The sequence below is a fragment of the Dendrobates tinctorius genome, unplaced genomic scaffold, assembly GCF_039654945.1.
Source record: "Dendrobates tinctorius isolate UK_male_01 unplaced genomic scaffold, ASM3965494v1 ptg000131l, whole genome shotgun sequence".
In the NCBI taxonomy this organism is placed as follows: domain Eukaryota; kingdom Metazoa; phylum Chordata; class Amphibia; order Anura; family Dendrobatidae; genus Dendrobates; species Dendrobates tinctorius.
Window position 1 is genome coordinate 3565868 of NW_027361799.1, and position 15641 is coordinate 3581508.

Genomic DNA, 15641 nt, shown 5'->3' on the forward strand with positions numbered 1-15641 from the left:
ATCGCCAGTTGCTGCTCAGAAGTGTCTTCGGCACGGGTACTCCCTCCTTGCCCAGCCTGGTTCCAGCACGCCTGCTGTTTCCGGGTAGTGTCAACGTCACTGCCACCGATACGTTGTCCTGTCGTGTTGCGGTCGGGTTAGCTGAGTCTATGGTGCCTGCAGTTTCGGTGCTTCCTATGTGGGCTGCGGGTTCTGGTACTAAAGGCTGTTCCATAGTGCCAATAGGACAAGCACCCCCTGTTGGACTGTGGGATTCGGTAACTACATCCTGCTCGCGGCCTTGCAACTTTGCTGATTATGGGTACCTTCTGCTACCCATCCGGGTTCCAGCACCATCAGCTGGTTCTCAGCAGTGTCTTTGGCATGGGTACTCCCTCCTGCCCAGCCGGGTTCCAGCACCGTCAGCTGTTTCTCGGCAGAGCCTTTGGCAGAGGTGCCTCCTTCTCAGTGTCTGAGTTCCAGCAACGTCTGCTGGTTCTTGGTAGTGCTTTAAAGCACAGGTACCTCCTGCTTAGAAACCGTGTTCCAGCACCGTCAGCTGGTCCACAGTTGTGCCATTGGCTTTTGTTCCTTCTGCTACCCATCCGGGTTCCAGCACCGTCAGCTGGTTCTCGGCAGTGTCTTTGGCACGGGTACTCCCTCCTGCCCAGCCTGGTTCCAGCACACCTGCTGTTTCTGGGTAGTGTCAACGTCACTTTGCCACCAGTACGTTGCCTGTCGTGTTGCAGTCGGGTTAGCCGAGTCTATGGTGCCTGCAGTTTCGGTGCTTCCTATGTGGGCTGCGGGTTCTGGTACTAAAGGCTGGTTCCGTAGTGCCAATAGGACAAGCACCCCCCTGGTGGACTGTGGGATTCGGTAACTGCGTCCTGCTGGTGGCCTTGCAACTTTGTTAATTATGGGTACCTTCTGCTACCCATCTGGGTTCCAGCACCGTCAGCTGGTTCTCCGCAGAGCCTTGGGCCTAAGTGCCTCCTTCTCTGTATCCAAGTTTCAGCAATGTCTGCTGGTCCTTGGTAGTGCTTTGCAGCACCGGTACCTCCTGCTTAGTAACAGTGTTCCAGCCCAGTCAGCTGGTCCACTGTTGTCCCATTGGCTCTTCTTCCTTCTGCTGCCCCTCCAGGTTCCAGCACCGACAGGTGGTCCTCGCTAGTTTAATTTGCTCTTGCAGCTTCTGCTACCCATCTGGGTTCCAGCACAGTTAGCTGGTCCTCGTTAGTTCCATTTGCTATTGTTCCTTCTGCTACCCATCCGGGATCTAGTACCGTCAGCTGGTTCTCAGCAGTTCCTCAGCCTTCTTGTACCTTCTGCTACTTTTCCAAGTTCAAGGTTGTGGAAATGGTTTTTGATTCTTGATCTCCCTGAGAATGACCCTGATGAAGATGACCAAGAGGACAAAGAACATGAAGACAACCACCAAGATGCAGAACAAGAAGAGACAGAAGAACAAAAAGCATATAAACCAAAAGCAGAAGAACATTAAGCATAAGACTAAAAATCTGAGCAAATGATATTATCCAATTTGTAAGCAGAAGACGACTAAGCAGTGTATGGGGGGGTGAGTCCGTTCCTCCTCGTGTTGCCCCTGGAAAAGGCCTGCTGCTGCATGCCAAACTGAACGCAGACAAATCCTGTTGTAAATCTTTTGTGACAGGCTGAACGGAAGGTGTTATCTTCAAACTTTTATAGATTACAACTACAGGAATGCCTGACACATAAGAATATGATGAAGAAGATGAAGTAGAATATGAATAATAGTTGAAGAAGAATATGAAAAATGTAATAAAATAGGAAGAAGGTGAAGAAGAAGATGAAGGTGAAGAAGTTGATGAAAAAGATGCTGCTGAGGATGATGAAGGAGATCGTGTGGGATAAGTAAAAAAGGTGAAGAGCAAGGAAGTAGTGAAATATACATATCTCACAAAATATTAAAGACTTTAACATAGTCAATATCTTTGTAACTACGATCAAAAAAAAAAAAAAAAAAAAAAAAAAAAAGTTCCTGCTATTCCATTTGATTGGGCTAAGCCTCTATGGCTTTAATGTCTCCTATACATCCCACAATAAATTCTGCATTATTATTAGTTGTTTTCCTTCATGTAGAATTAACCTACAGGGAAAAAAAGCATTTTTTTTTTTTAATTCCGATATTTCTATTCCATTGACTTGAATGGGACTTCTGGGATCGGAATCGGCAATACCCGATTTTTTTTATAGATCACCCGATCCATTCTGATCCGATATTTTTCAGTATCAGGTATTATCGCTCAACACTATTCTGCAGTCCATCATGGTGTGCTGCCTCAGCGAGGAGGCCAAGGAAGCTCGGAGGATCAGTGACGAGACAGGCAGATCCGCCAAGACAAGAGGGACGCCCGTCGGGAGCAGATAAGGATTATCCATGGATCTGGCTACTCTGATGAAGAGGGGCTTCACTAAGCTTGTGCACCAGAACATATTCACTGCAATACAAGCTATGATTTGGGCAAGGGAGACCCTTAAAATTCCATCTAAGTATCAACACAACAAGGGCCATGCACTGTTATTTCGGGAAGTTGATATTGAGAAGGTGTGCTCATTTGAGATCCCTTATGTAGATGCAGTGAGATATTTATGGAATGACCCTGACATACAAGAATGCTATGATAGGAGACAGGATTATCGTCTGATTCCACAAATTATTATCCAAATGAACTGGACAGTATTGCAGATCATGAATATCTACCTTTGACAACTTGTGCTCTGAGTCAGAGTGTCCACAACAGGAATCAAATATCCATTTGATTTACAAAGTTTTCCTATTCAGGAATGAACTGGTGGCTATTCTCCTGCACACCCACTCTATAGGGATCATCTCACAGAGTGGCAATGAACCAGTTGCACTGCACTTAGTCACAAATGCTATCTTGATACCAGATTCTTGTAGCAGTTTGAATATGCAGCTGGTGGTCTTGTTGGAGATGGATGCTTTCCTCTCAATGTGGTCCTTCCTGGCTGCATTGCCCGCTGTGATCTGGTCCTTGGACTGCATGAGGACAAAGCCAGGGTAATTCAGGAGCTCATACAGCGAGTAAGTTTTACATTCATGCAGCTTCTTGCCCAGTCTCAACTCATGTGTGTCCATGAACATCTATGTCTATGTTAAGCTATTACACTGAAGGTCACTTGTCTGACCAAAACCTTTACTACTGTGTACTACTCCGGGAATAAATTGTCACCATAATACCAAGCTGAGAGCCATTTTTTGCTAGATTATATGCCAACTTGTCAACTCAGACTAAGGCCTCTTTCACACATCAGTATTTGTATGCCAAAACCAGGAATGTCTCCATAATAAGGAACAGGAGTCAGTCTATCAATTATATTTTTTTCTCGGTAAGTTCCATTCCTGGCTTTGGCATACAAACACTGATGCAAAATACTGACCAAACACTGAGGTGTGAATGAGCCTGAACTTGGCAGTTGATGAAGAATTGGTAATAGAGGCAGGACAGCCAACAGCTTTAATTTATGATAAAAACAGAACCTGAATCTTGAGACAGAAGTCTATGGTCCTGATTAATCCATGCATAAAGCATCACACAATCTTGCATCAGAAGTGGAAATTTTCTAAGACTTCTTGGAATTACAACCATTATGGACATCCATGACATGTCACTGAATACTGCAATACTAAATCTTTCCACTGGGAGCACTGCAGAACAATGGAACACTCAGGCCATGTGCACACGATGCATTTTTACAGCGGCTCCGCAGCGGATTTTACCGCACAGAAAGGCTGCAAAGCCGCAAAGTGATTTACAGTATAATGTAAGGCTAAGTGCACACGGTGATTTTCTTCCTACGGATTTTTCCGCACAGATTTTAAGAAATCCGCAGGTCAAATGACCTGCATTTTTCTTGCGGATTTCTTTTTTTATTGCAGTTTTCCAGTGGTTTTTGTGCGGTTTTCTACTGCAGATTTGGAGAATGGAGCAGGTGGAAAACCGCACAAAAGTAGTGGCATGCTGCATTTTTTGGACTGCACAAAAACTGCGTGGAAAAAACTGCAGCGTGTGCACAGCGTTTTTTTTTTAACTTGATTTACATTGCACTGTAAATCACTCTGCGGATCTGCAGCGTCTGTGCGGTAAAATCCACAGGTAAAATGCATCATGTGCACATAGCCTAAATCAATGAAAGATAATAAATTTTATTTCTATAGCACCGACATTCTGCAGCACTTTACATTTCAGAGGGGACTTGTACAGACGATAGACATTACAGCATAACAATAATCACATCGATCATAACAGATACCAAGAGGAATGAGGGCCCTGCTCGCAAGCTTACAGTCTAGGAGGAAAGAGGGGAGACATGAAAGGTGGGTGGTAACAATTGAAAAAAAAAACCCGCTGTGCACACGCTGCGGTCTTTTCCGCGCGGTTTTTGTGTGGTCCAAAAAATGCAGCATGTCACTTCTTTTGTGCGGTTTTCCAACTGCTCCATTCTCCAAATCCACTGAAGGAAAACCACAATAAAAAGGAAGAAATCAGCAGGAAAGATGCCAGTCATTTGACCTGCGGATTTCTTAAAATCTGCGCAGAAAAGTCTGCAGGAAGAAAATCACCGTGTGCACTTAGCCTTACTGCCAGATATCACCACTGGTGAAAGCTGATCAGATCACTGAACTGAAATTAATTAAAAGTAATAAATTCTAACAAACTTTTTTTTCAACAAGCCATTATCCCACAAATTTACTTAATCAACACTTGCATAATTCAGGGATCAGGTTTTGTCCATCCTCAGAATAGGGGTGAACAGCCTAATGCAGAAGGAAATTTTTGGCTTCCAGGGAGAAGGAGACACCTGAGGTGAGGGGAAATGTTGGATTATACTAATGAGCCTCACAATAACCAGTGACCACATAGGAGCAGCACTGAGGAGCTGATGTGAGGCCAATGGCAGGAAGAGATGTCTCTCAGATCACCATGTTATTCTAGAAGCTGCAGCTGATCTGTTCTGGGTGGAAGTTGTCTGTCATCAAGATGATTGATAATAGATGGCTCCTAATTGTGAGCGAATCTGAACTAGATACAAGGTCAGATAATGTGAAGCTTTCAATACATAGATAATGGTCTTCAGAATGATGCAGGGCCTTCATTCCTCTTGGTATCTGTTTTGCTCTGTCTATTGTTATGCAGTAGTGTATATTGTCTGTACAAGCCCCCTCTAAAATGTAAAGTGCTGCGGAATATGTCGGCACTGTGTCACCATCACCCACGGACCGATTTCCCAGTTTGGGAAAAGAAAGGCTTTGTGCAATTTAATGAGACTCTTAGGGTATGTGCACACACTGCAGATTCACCTGCGGGTTTTTTCCTGCGGAACCGCAGGTAAAGTGACCTGCGGTTTCACACCTCTACTATGTTAAAGGTGTGAAACCGCAGCAGAATTCGCAGAAACAATTGACATGCTGCAGAAAAAAAACCACAGCTTTTCCGCAGGTTAAAAATCGCAGCGTGAGCACTGTGGTTTTGAAAACCCATAGGCTAACATGGTAAAGTACTATGTCTGCGGAACTGCTGCAGTTCTGCAGGGCCAAAACCGCAGCATGTGCACATGGCCTTACACACAGTGACATGCTATAAACAATTTGAGATAATAGCAAAACCATTTTTTGTTTTTCATTCTATTGTCAAAGACGCTGCCCATAAAAAATATGATGAATTATCTGTTGGAAATGCAACTGCAGATATTCTAGCCAAAGAGGCAGCCGTGACAAGAAAAGTGTTTCAACATTAACCTCTTGAGGTTTCAGCAGTTCAAGAACAGACCCACATATCCCTTTTGCACAAGACAGACATCTCTTGTTGCTTCCCAAGTGGATCCATAACCTCCCTTTTGTTTGTTTAAACGGGGTTTTGTGTCATGACTTATATGGGGAGTTCTGTCCTGTGGTACCAAAACATCTACAGGTTGAGTTCACAAGATATAATCATGAAAGTTTGGGTCTTTTAGGCCAACAGAAAATGTTAGGCAGTCTCAGAATTTTTACTGGAAAAAGATGGAAGAGACTATATAAAATATTGTTCAATCATGTCTCATTTGTGCTCAAATGAATCCAAGACCAAAAGGACAAACCTCCACTACTGCAAATTGCACCTGCAGATGGTCCATGGTCCATGTTACAGATTGGTCTGTTACCATCAGGTAAAAATGGTCTCAGGTATGCATTGGTTGTAGTAGATGTTATTTCTAAATGGGTTGTATTTTACCTGTCAGGAAAGATGATTAAATAATGCTCTAGCTGTAGACAAAGCATCATGTCTTTTGTACTTGGTAGATCCAAAGAATTATCACCTCTTATTGAGGAAGTCACTTTACAGGAAAAGTCATGCAAGCAGTTTGTACTATTCTAGGGGTACAACAGTTTAATGTACCTTACCATCCACAGGCCGCTGGTATTGTGGAAACTATGAAAAGAATAATAAAATCCAGAATTGCTAAGATGTTCTTGGACAAAGGAGATACTTAGGTTGATGAGTGTGAGGAACGACTTCTTCCACAACTCATTATCCTCCTTTCGAACTAATGACAGGAAGAAAAGCAATTTTTCCACCTGAACCATTTTTTGTCCACACCTCAAACAGATGCTGTTGCAAGGCCCAAATGGTTGCAGTAGTTGCAGGAAAGCTTGAAAGCCATACTTCCACATGCTGCATCAAGAACACAGAGAATGGAGACACCATATGAATCTACATTCAAGAAAGGGGCTCTAGTGAGGATTAAACTGTCAGGAAGAATGGACCTTGGGAAAGTAACTGGGAAGGTCCCTTTGAGGTTATTGAAACCATGGGACACGTTATGATTCTTGTTCAACAAGCATCTAATGTAGTTAAAATTACCCACAGACAATAAAGTGTGGGTACATGTTGATCAATGCAAGTTGTATATTACAGAATGATACTGCATTTATTTTAAGGAAGAAATTGATTCCAATAAGGGCTGGAATATTAAACATCCTGTCCTTGATGGATTTGATTCAACACCAATCCTACAGGAGAAGACATTTCTCAGGAAAAGCTGTTTGATGGGAATCACATTTCTGTTACTCTCTACTATTTCAATTGATCTATGCAGAAGATCTTTTACATCATGGAATAAATAGTGAAGTGAATGAACCATTCCAAAAACTCTACATTCACAAAGTCCAAGAGGATCTAGTCTACAATACCTAATAGATGAAGATATACCAGACAATTCAGCAGATATTACTGGAAACATTTGCATGGGTTATGGTGTAAAATGCTGTATTGAGCTACACTTCATTCACGACACTGACATAATATTACATGCTACCACAGGACCCAAGACTAAGTTCACACAGTTACAAGAGATTACATACACACACTAATAAGACAGACACATGGGAATGCAGTCCTACAGATGTGTTTTACTGGAACATAGAAATAAGAGATTAAGAGGAATCTGTGTGGTCAGGTGATATTACAAATGATGTGATCACAAAAGGGAAAGTTGCAACATCCAAAACAGATGTGGTTAAGGACACAATTTTGGGAAAATTTTGGATTCTTCATTACAGAAGGAGATGAAGATTGGGTAAAAACATGGAACTTCCAGATAACCAGTAGCTGTAGTGTGGCGCCCCTGAGGCTCAGTCGCCACAGATGTACTGCACCTTCTCCTAAGGTGTAGTGCTCCACCATCCAGGTAAGGTGGGAACTCCTTTCCACAGTCCAACTCTCACACCCCACACAACAGGGTAGTTATGCACAACCACAATGCGGCTCAGTGCTTAGAGAGTTGCAGGGCACCTCTGGTGGTTCGCTGCATGTAACACTGGATGTGCTGGGAGGTGGGATAAGTTAAGATATATAAAAGTGGGAAAGTGTAGGTTTAAAGGTTCAGTCTGACAGAGGGTCAGCGAGGAAGTAAGCCACTCGGAAGGAGTGGGGATCCCTGGAAGAAGGGATGGAGGAAGGAGTGCTGCAGCTGCCTCAGTGATCTGAGCCAGCTGGCACGGGAAAGAACAAGACGTAGAGCTGCAACATAAGCTTCCATAAGAGAAAGATCAGTGCGGAATGAGGGAATAGGAGAACAGAGGAGACGTGGGTTGGAAGAGGAACCCTGCCTATAGGTTCTCAGTGCAAGGCCGGGGCCCTGTCCCCGAGGTTGTATGGACACTTATGGTTCTGCAGCAGACACCAGTGGAGTAGTTGGCTGTAAATGCACTACTCCCATCTAAGACTTGGGGCACAACAGCAACTGAATAGAGAGCCAGGACTCTGGAGAAAGGAGTCCCCGATAGAGGCTACAGCTGTCTGCCATACGAGTAGATTTGTTACGGACATCTGACAGGAGGAACGTCAGAGTACCATGGTACTGGAGATCATAACACTTAAAGGCGCTATAGAGGAGTCGTTCAGGAAAGGTACATCTTGGCAGTGTGTTGGAGAGGAGCTTTCTATCTGGCCTGGAGATTGGCCGCATCTCTGACCCGGAGGACACGGCCCGGAGGCAGGCATCCTTGTGCACAGCAGACTGAGTTAAGTCTTGGAACTACAAGCCTCTGTGTTCTCCATTTATTCTTGTGCCAAGCCGCTCAGCACCACTACATCTGGGTACAATCCTTTACACTGCCCTGGGACATCAGCCCTGCCTGTGGAGGGCTATACCATCACTGCCACTTCCCACCATTTGTCCCAGAGGATCTGTCTGCAGCGTCGGCTTAACACCTCCATTGCCGAGCACCACAGGTGGCGTCACGAACTATTCCATGTCACTAACTTCATATACCGCCATTGAATAAGGCACCCAGGGCCACAGTCTGGGTCACTGCTGCTGTGACACGTTCCCTTGACACTGGCCCGGTACAGAGTACCATGCAGCCCTGGGAAGGTGAACCAGTAGCTTTTACAGTAACAAGTACTAAGGCTCCAGAAGTAAGGATTACACCACATTTTTGTACTTATTCAGATGTAGTGATACCAAATAGGCTAATTTTTTTTCCTATTGGGTAAAATTTGGAGATTCAAATAAAATTGTAATAAATATTGTATAATCCTTGGAGTTAGAAGGTATATGATGACCTCTGATGCCGCAGACATGCCAGCTCAAGACGATGGTCATGCCAGATGCTGCGCTTTACCTCTCAGAGATGTGGACAACACAGAAAACCCTATTGACCTGTGCAGTTTTGACTTCTGTAAAGAGCTTGGTGAGGGAGGATTTGGACAAGTGTTGATTTATCCTCAGTGTTCCCCAATGTATCCTGCACCAGATACACTGGAGGGACATATATATTCATTGTAGTGATCCATTACACAGATTCATATAATATATGGCAGTTTGTTCTGATCTGTTGTGATTTTTACCTCAGGTCATCTTGGCATCACACCCAGTCAGCGAAGAACTCGTGGCTGTAAAAATAGCAAATAAATGTAAAGAGGAAAAGGTGTACAGTGAATTAGAAATCCTGAAAATGGCCACCGGGTGCCGTTATTTGATCTGTCCTTGTTCTGAGTGGACATTAGAAATATACCAGAAGCTTTTCAGTGATCTGTGTGTGGCATCTGCCATTTACCATTTGTTCCTGCGTTTGCTTCTAAAATGTTGCTAAAAGTCTCTTCAGAAGGGGGCTAGAACTCTCGTGCCACCTACAGGAAGGAGCAATCCTAATGGTCAATGTGCTACTCCCTATAGGTGGCGCTAGAGTTCTTGTTCTTACTCTCTGAAGAGACAACTTGCACATTTCCCAAAGGAGCATTGCAGCTTTAAAGTCTCCTCATATTGGCATGCTTACCATGTCACTCTCTGCTAGGAAAGACGTTACCCCTGGGATCCCCTTCTAAAATATTCAGTGTTTTCACTTGGGTTTTTTTCTGCTGCCAAGTATGAGCGTTTATGCATCTTACATAGTAATGCCTGCTGTGGGCACTTGCTAATTAAGTAATTATTCAAAACAAATTAGTCCTTTCATCCTAGAAAACTTCTGATACATTCAGATCTGGCTTGGGGAGCACATGTGTGCACACAAATTTATTTCTAAGTGCAATATTTTCAGAGTGTCTTGCTGGTTAAACATGGCATGTGCATAGGGCAGGAGACAGGCAAGGCTGGCCAGATATTTAAACAAATATGCTTCTTGTTAAATTGCACACCACTTAGCTGCTGCTTTCTTTTGCCTCCACTGCCCCTTTACACATTCTGTATACTCCACATCAGCCCCTCCATTCCCCCTGTCCCATGTACAGCACAGAGGCTGACATTTCACAGTCACTCCAATCCATCCAGTGCACAAAACCTAGACAAATCAAGCAACCTGTTCATGTCTCCCTCTAGTCACTGATGACCTCTGATCTAACCCTTGGCCCCCTTCCACCATTATAAATAAAAAAACTCACCCTGCAGCACAGATATTTTGACAATCTTATAAACATTCAGTGCTGACCTTCTCCTTTCTTAGTGGTGCCCTCTGGAACTCACAGTCAACATGCAAACTCCTGCATATCCAAGATTTAAGTTAACCAAGTTGGTTTAAGTGGTAAATTAGGTATAAACATGTGATAATGATTTTAACTGACCATAGAGCAGAGAGGTTTATCTGTAGGTCATTGGCAAATCCAGATGTTTTTTAGCACCATAAGCTGTAAAAAGTTTCCACACATCTAGAAGCAAAGTTATCCAATCACCATGATCTTACATATAGAAGATGCCCATCTTTTCCCAGAAAGATATGATTTTGGAAAGGTTGAGAGAAATGGGTGTTGACCAAATAAATGGCGAGTTGATAGCTATTGATAGTGTATGGTAATTAGTTCTTAGCAAATTCAGCTGGTTCTGTCAGTGGTCTGGAGACAAATACCAATGCATGGGGCCAATTTTATTATTCCATAAAAAAACCTATAGGTTTCACCATCTATTGTTCACCAAAAAGCAAATACCAGCAGACAAAATGATGAAGTTGGGTCTCCCAATACCTTATCACTGGACATAAGTAGTTGCCCAATTAATCTGGCAGTGGCTCTCAGAATACACATTAATGTGATTGCCATGTGGCAATCACAGCAACAGTTTTATTCACTATAGCAGCCACTGTCCCAACAGTGACATCTTCAATGTTTGGTATTTTTGCTTTGGACAAGTCACTGCTCAGGTCAATCTAAATCTCATGGTACTGATCTGTTTCCTGTAGGTTGGAATTCCCAAGGATGCAGTCAACAGGTGTGCATTATAGATCTCTTGCTCTCGACTATTTGCATGGTAGAGGGTTGATGCACAGTGACCTGAAGCCAGACAATGTGTTGCTCATGGATAAAGGTAGTCATGAAATCAAGCTGAGTGCCTTTGCTTTGACCCAACTTGTAGGAAACTGTCGTCCATGTCACATTATCCTGTGCATGAATACAGAGGACTAAGACATTATTCTTCAATCTTGAATCCTACTATAGATAATTGTTCATGGGGAGGGGTCTTTGTTGCTTTGACTGGATATTTCCATTGGCTTAAAGCAATGGAAACTGACAATGTACCGAGTATACATCAACTGGAAGCAATGTCCAGACGGTACTCCACCTGCTCATTGAGAGAGGTTAAGAGAAGCCATAAACAAGTAAGGCCAGGTTTTCTATCCATGATCCTCTTGTAGTCATCCAGTTTTGTCTTCAATTACCTCAATTTTCCCTGGAAAGTAAATGTCTTGGACCATGGCATCAGCAGTTAAGGTAAAGGAATTCATAAAAGAATTTGGAGAACAAATAACTTCAGCTTTTTTTGCAACTTGCTGTACAGATTACTTTAGTGAGAATATCAGGTCTTATGTCAGCATTTTTTCACAATATGTTTTCTGTTGTATATTATCTTGATTGCCAAACTTGAGATATACATTTTACCATTATCACCTCTGAGCTTGTTCTCTATAGTTTATGGAACAGCTTGTGTATGATCATGTGTTGCTTTCTGGGTTCTGTATCAAGTCTTGAGACAGAAGCCTGAAAGCCAATCATATTCATCCATACAGAAATCACACTGCTTCCTTGGATCCAATGTGAAAATTCTAAGACTTCATGGAGGGACATGGTGCCACGATCATTCTAACCAGATCCTGGTGATGGAACCTTCTGAGAAGTCCATGATTATGGAAACAGGAGCAGCTTTAACAAGCTAGTATTGCATGAAACCTGTATTTTTTAATCTGAAAGTTTTGCAGAGAATTGACAATCCACAGAAGACTCCAATGCTAAGGAGGTCTGTCCACAGATTCATACAAACATATGACTTGTTCTGCCATCTTACTTACTATAATACTGTAAGCATCATTGACCTGTTCACAGGATCCTTTTATGCCAAGTTCACATGTGCAGTATTCAGCCATTTGAAAAAAGTATTCAGTTTAATGTATCCATAAGAAATAGAAGAAATTAAAAAGGATATGGTTGCATTTTAATCTTGTTCTTTAAGAAATCTACATTATACCTGCTTCTTTCTACTCGCTCTCCCAGCAACCTGTGACACTTGTCTACGTTTCATAGGCTTACTTTGGGATTCTTTTGCAATGACCACATGAGTCCAGAAGGGAGACCAGGAAATGCCATTGACAAACATGGATCCATTCAGCTTCCAGGATGACATGAGAAGGGTACACCACCACGTTTCAGGAGAATCATCTGCACCAAGAGAATTCTTAACGTGTTGATGTCAAATGCCAGTTTAGATGACATGATGTGACAAATATCACTATGGACCTAGCAACAGGTCATCCACGCAGACCAAACTCCTTTCCTTTACTCCGCCCTGTTCAAGGGATCTTAAAAAGGACCTCAATCTGAATAGTGGTCTCACCTAGCGGACCCGAGCGGCCAAGTCAGCTCCTCCCACTTGCAGACTACGTGCCTTTCATGGACTCTGTCCCTGGGATGGTCTGAAAAGCACATGTCAGGAACACAGAGCAGGGTCATTTTTCTCAATTTAAGTTGTCAAGGAGGCCACAGCTCAATCCAGTTGCAGACCACCCTTTCTCCAGACTCTGCACTCTCCCAAAATGACCACTCAGGCTTGTAAATGGAAGCAGAACATTCGAAGAGGAGGACTCAAGCCACAGACATCTGTAACATCTGACTCATCTTCCTGTCCCAAGTGGGCCTTTCCAGCTCAGCCTCAGTATTTGGCTAGTTAGAGCTTCCCTCCCTCCAGATAGTTGGGGTCCTCCCTGACAATGAAGACCCTTGAGATGGGTTGCAAGTCTACATTATTGCACCAAAATATTCAAGAGTTGTTTTGTTGCTTAACCATTTTGGGCAATTTACCCACTAATATCCCATTATCACCAATAGGAATCCACAGAACATTGCACGTTAAATATAATTGTAAAAATATATTGCATCTAAATGTTAGAGCAAATAGTAAATCTAACTATAGTTTATTCTGCAGCAGGAAATCCAAATCATCCACTGTCATTAGTAACAGCCTTCAGTATAAAGAACAAGGAGACTTGGAGGTGATTTGGCCCCACAGATCCTTGACCTCAATGTCAGTCTGTGTGATCACATGAAGAGACAGGATTTGCACAAGCCTCATACACTGAAGATCTGCAGGTAGTTTTCCAAGATGTTTGGAAAGACCTGCCTGACAAATGCCATCAAGAACTGTGCAAACGGCAAGTACCTAGAACTGGTGATGGCAGAGATTGGTCCCCAAATACTGATGAAATTAAGATTTCTCTTTTGTTCATTCATTTTTATAATAAGTGGATAAGAAATCATGAACACCAGTGTTTCTGAAGGCATTTTTTCCCCCACAACACCTGAAGCCCAGGGTGGTGAAACGTGTCAAGGTGCTTGTCAGCTCCCCATCTTGTGTCTCTGGTGTCCAATACTACTGGCTGGAGGCTGGAGCACACAGCAGCGGCAATGTTTGCTCCCAGATGGACCCAGAGAGTGAATGGTAGCAGCAGCAGCACTGGCAATGTTTGCTGCCAGTCCCAGATCGAGTGAGTGGGGTGGGAGTGTTGTAATACATCTCTGCCTCTGGTCTTAGCTGGACATTATATATTATAGATTTGCCTGGACTGTACATTGTATATTATAGATCTACTACCTGAGCATTATATATTATAGATCACCTGTCCCTGGACATATATTGGAAATCTCCCTGGACATTATAAAATATTTTCTGGCGTACATGATGATTTTTTAACCCCTGAAAATCTTAAAAGCTAGGGGTCGTCTTGTATGCCAGAAGTTCTCTTATAGGGCAGGTGCGGAGCAATCTGCAGTCATTGTGTATGGTGATGGTGGGAAGATAGGGGAGGGAGTGGTCCCGATGACAAGGTGAGGGGGCGCCTCACCAGGAAAGTGCAAGTATCCCCATTGCCTCATTATGGCAGCGGTGCTCTGTGCAGCTCTCTGCTAGGGTGGTGGCTCTGTAGCAAAGGGGGCTTCGCTGGCATTTTGTCAGAGCCCGGAGGCCCCTGAAGCTCCACTGGAGCGATGCGGTAGCCTCCAGGATAATGGCCACTGGGGCGGTGCATGCTCAGATTTAGATCTTGCCCCGAGATCACAGGAGACTAGATCTGAATCTGAGCATGCGCCATCCCCAGGCAAATCCACAACGTGTGCATATACCCTTATTGTGAAATCTGACACTGACCATACACCAATGACACATACCATTTTTTCAAGTATGTGTTTAAACATGGATGTATGAATAAGGCCTTAGTCAGAGACTGGGCAGTAATAGAATAAAATCAATATAGTAATCCTACAATGTCTGCTGGACATGTTATGGGGAGAGTTTATAGTTCAGTTAGTACATAGACACCATACTTGTTGTTAACCAGTCAATATTTTGTCCACAACACTGCAGTGTCAAAAGAGGAAGACAGCGAGACAGGCAGCAACATCGCATCAGAGAGCTCTTGACCTCGAAACAGAAGATCCTCAGATCCTGGTATTGTGACCATAGCATAATACCAATGAATAAATAATATTAAAAATGGAACCTGTCACCTTGTTTTGTCACTATAAGATGCGTCCACTTGCCTTTAGGGGCTTATCTACAGCATTCTGTAAAGCTGTAGATACAAAGAACAAGTTATATTATACTTATCCGGGGGCAGTCTCGTCTGATGGGTGTCGCAGGTCTAGGTCCAGCGCCTCCCATCTTCATGCGATGTCGTTATCTTCCTTGCTTTGTGCTGCGCTCTTGTGCTGGCATACTGATCTGCCCTGTTGGGGGCAGAGCAAAGTACTGTGCTGCACAGGAGCTGGTAATGGTCAGAGAGGCCAAGCACCTGCGCACTGCAGGACTGTAATAATGTGCAGGTACTGATGATGTCACCACGGATCAGAGACAGACCAATGGTTAAAGGGTTTAGTTACAGGGGATAAACTCTCCACGCAGGGAGGAGCAGCTTGCCACAGCAGTCACCAGGGCTACACGCTCAGGACACTGTCTCTGCACTGTCAGGGGCAAAGTCTCCTCTGGTCATGAAGGCTCCAGAGTCCACGTACTCAACTACAGCTCTCACCATTGCTCTTCTCAGCCTCTGTGCTCTGACGGGCAGTCCTCTCTCTGGGAGTGTGGTGCTGCAAGCTGCTATCCCTCTGGCACGTTCTGCTTTCATGCCCTCTGCCTGCACACCT

At 43.7% G+C, this 15641-nt stretch overlaps 1 long non-coding RNA gene and 1 pseudogene across 1 annotated transcript in view; both read right to left on the bottom strand.

The window, feature by feature from the left end:
• Positions 1–3342, bottom strand: part of LOC141048027 (bifunctional phosphoribosylaminoimidazole carboxylase/phosphoribosylaminoimidazole succinocarboxamide synthetase pseudogene) — a 30693-nt pseudogene extending 27351 nt beyond the window's left edge.
• The window catches only part of LOC141047987 (uncharacterized), a 170192-nt gene that overhangs the window by 119312 nt on the left and 35239 nt on the right, over positions 1–15641 (bottom strand). The gene's annotated exons all lie outside the window — the stretch shown is intronic.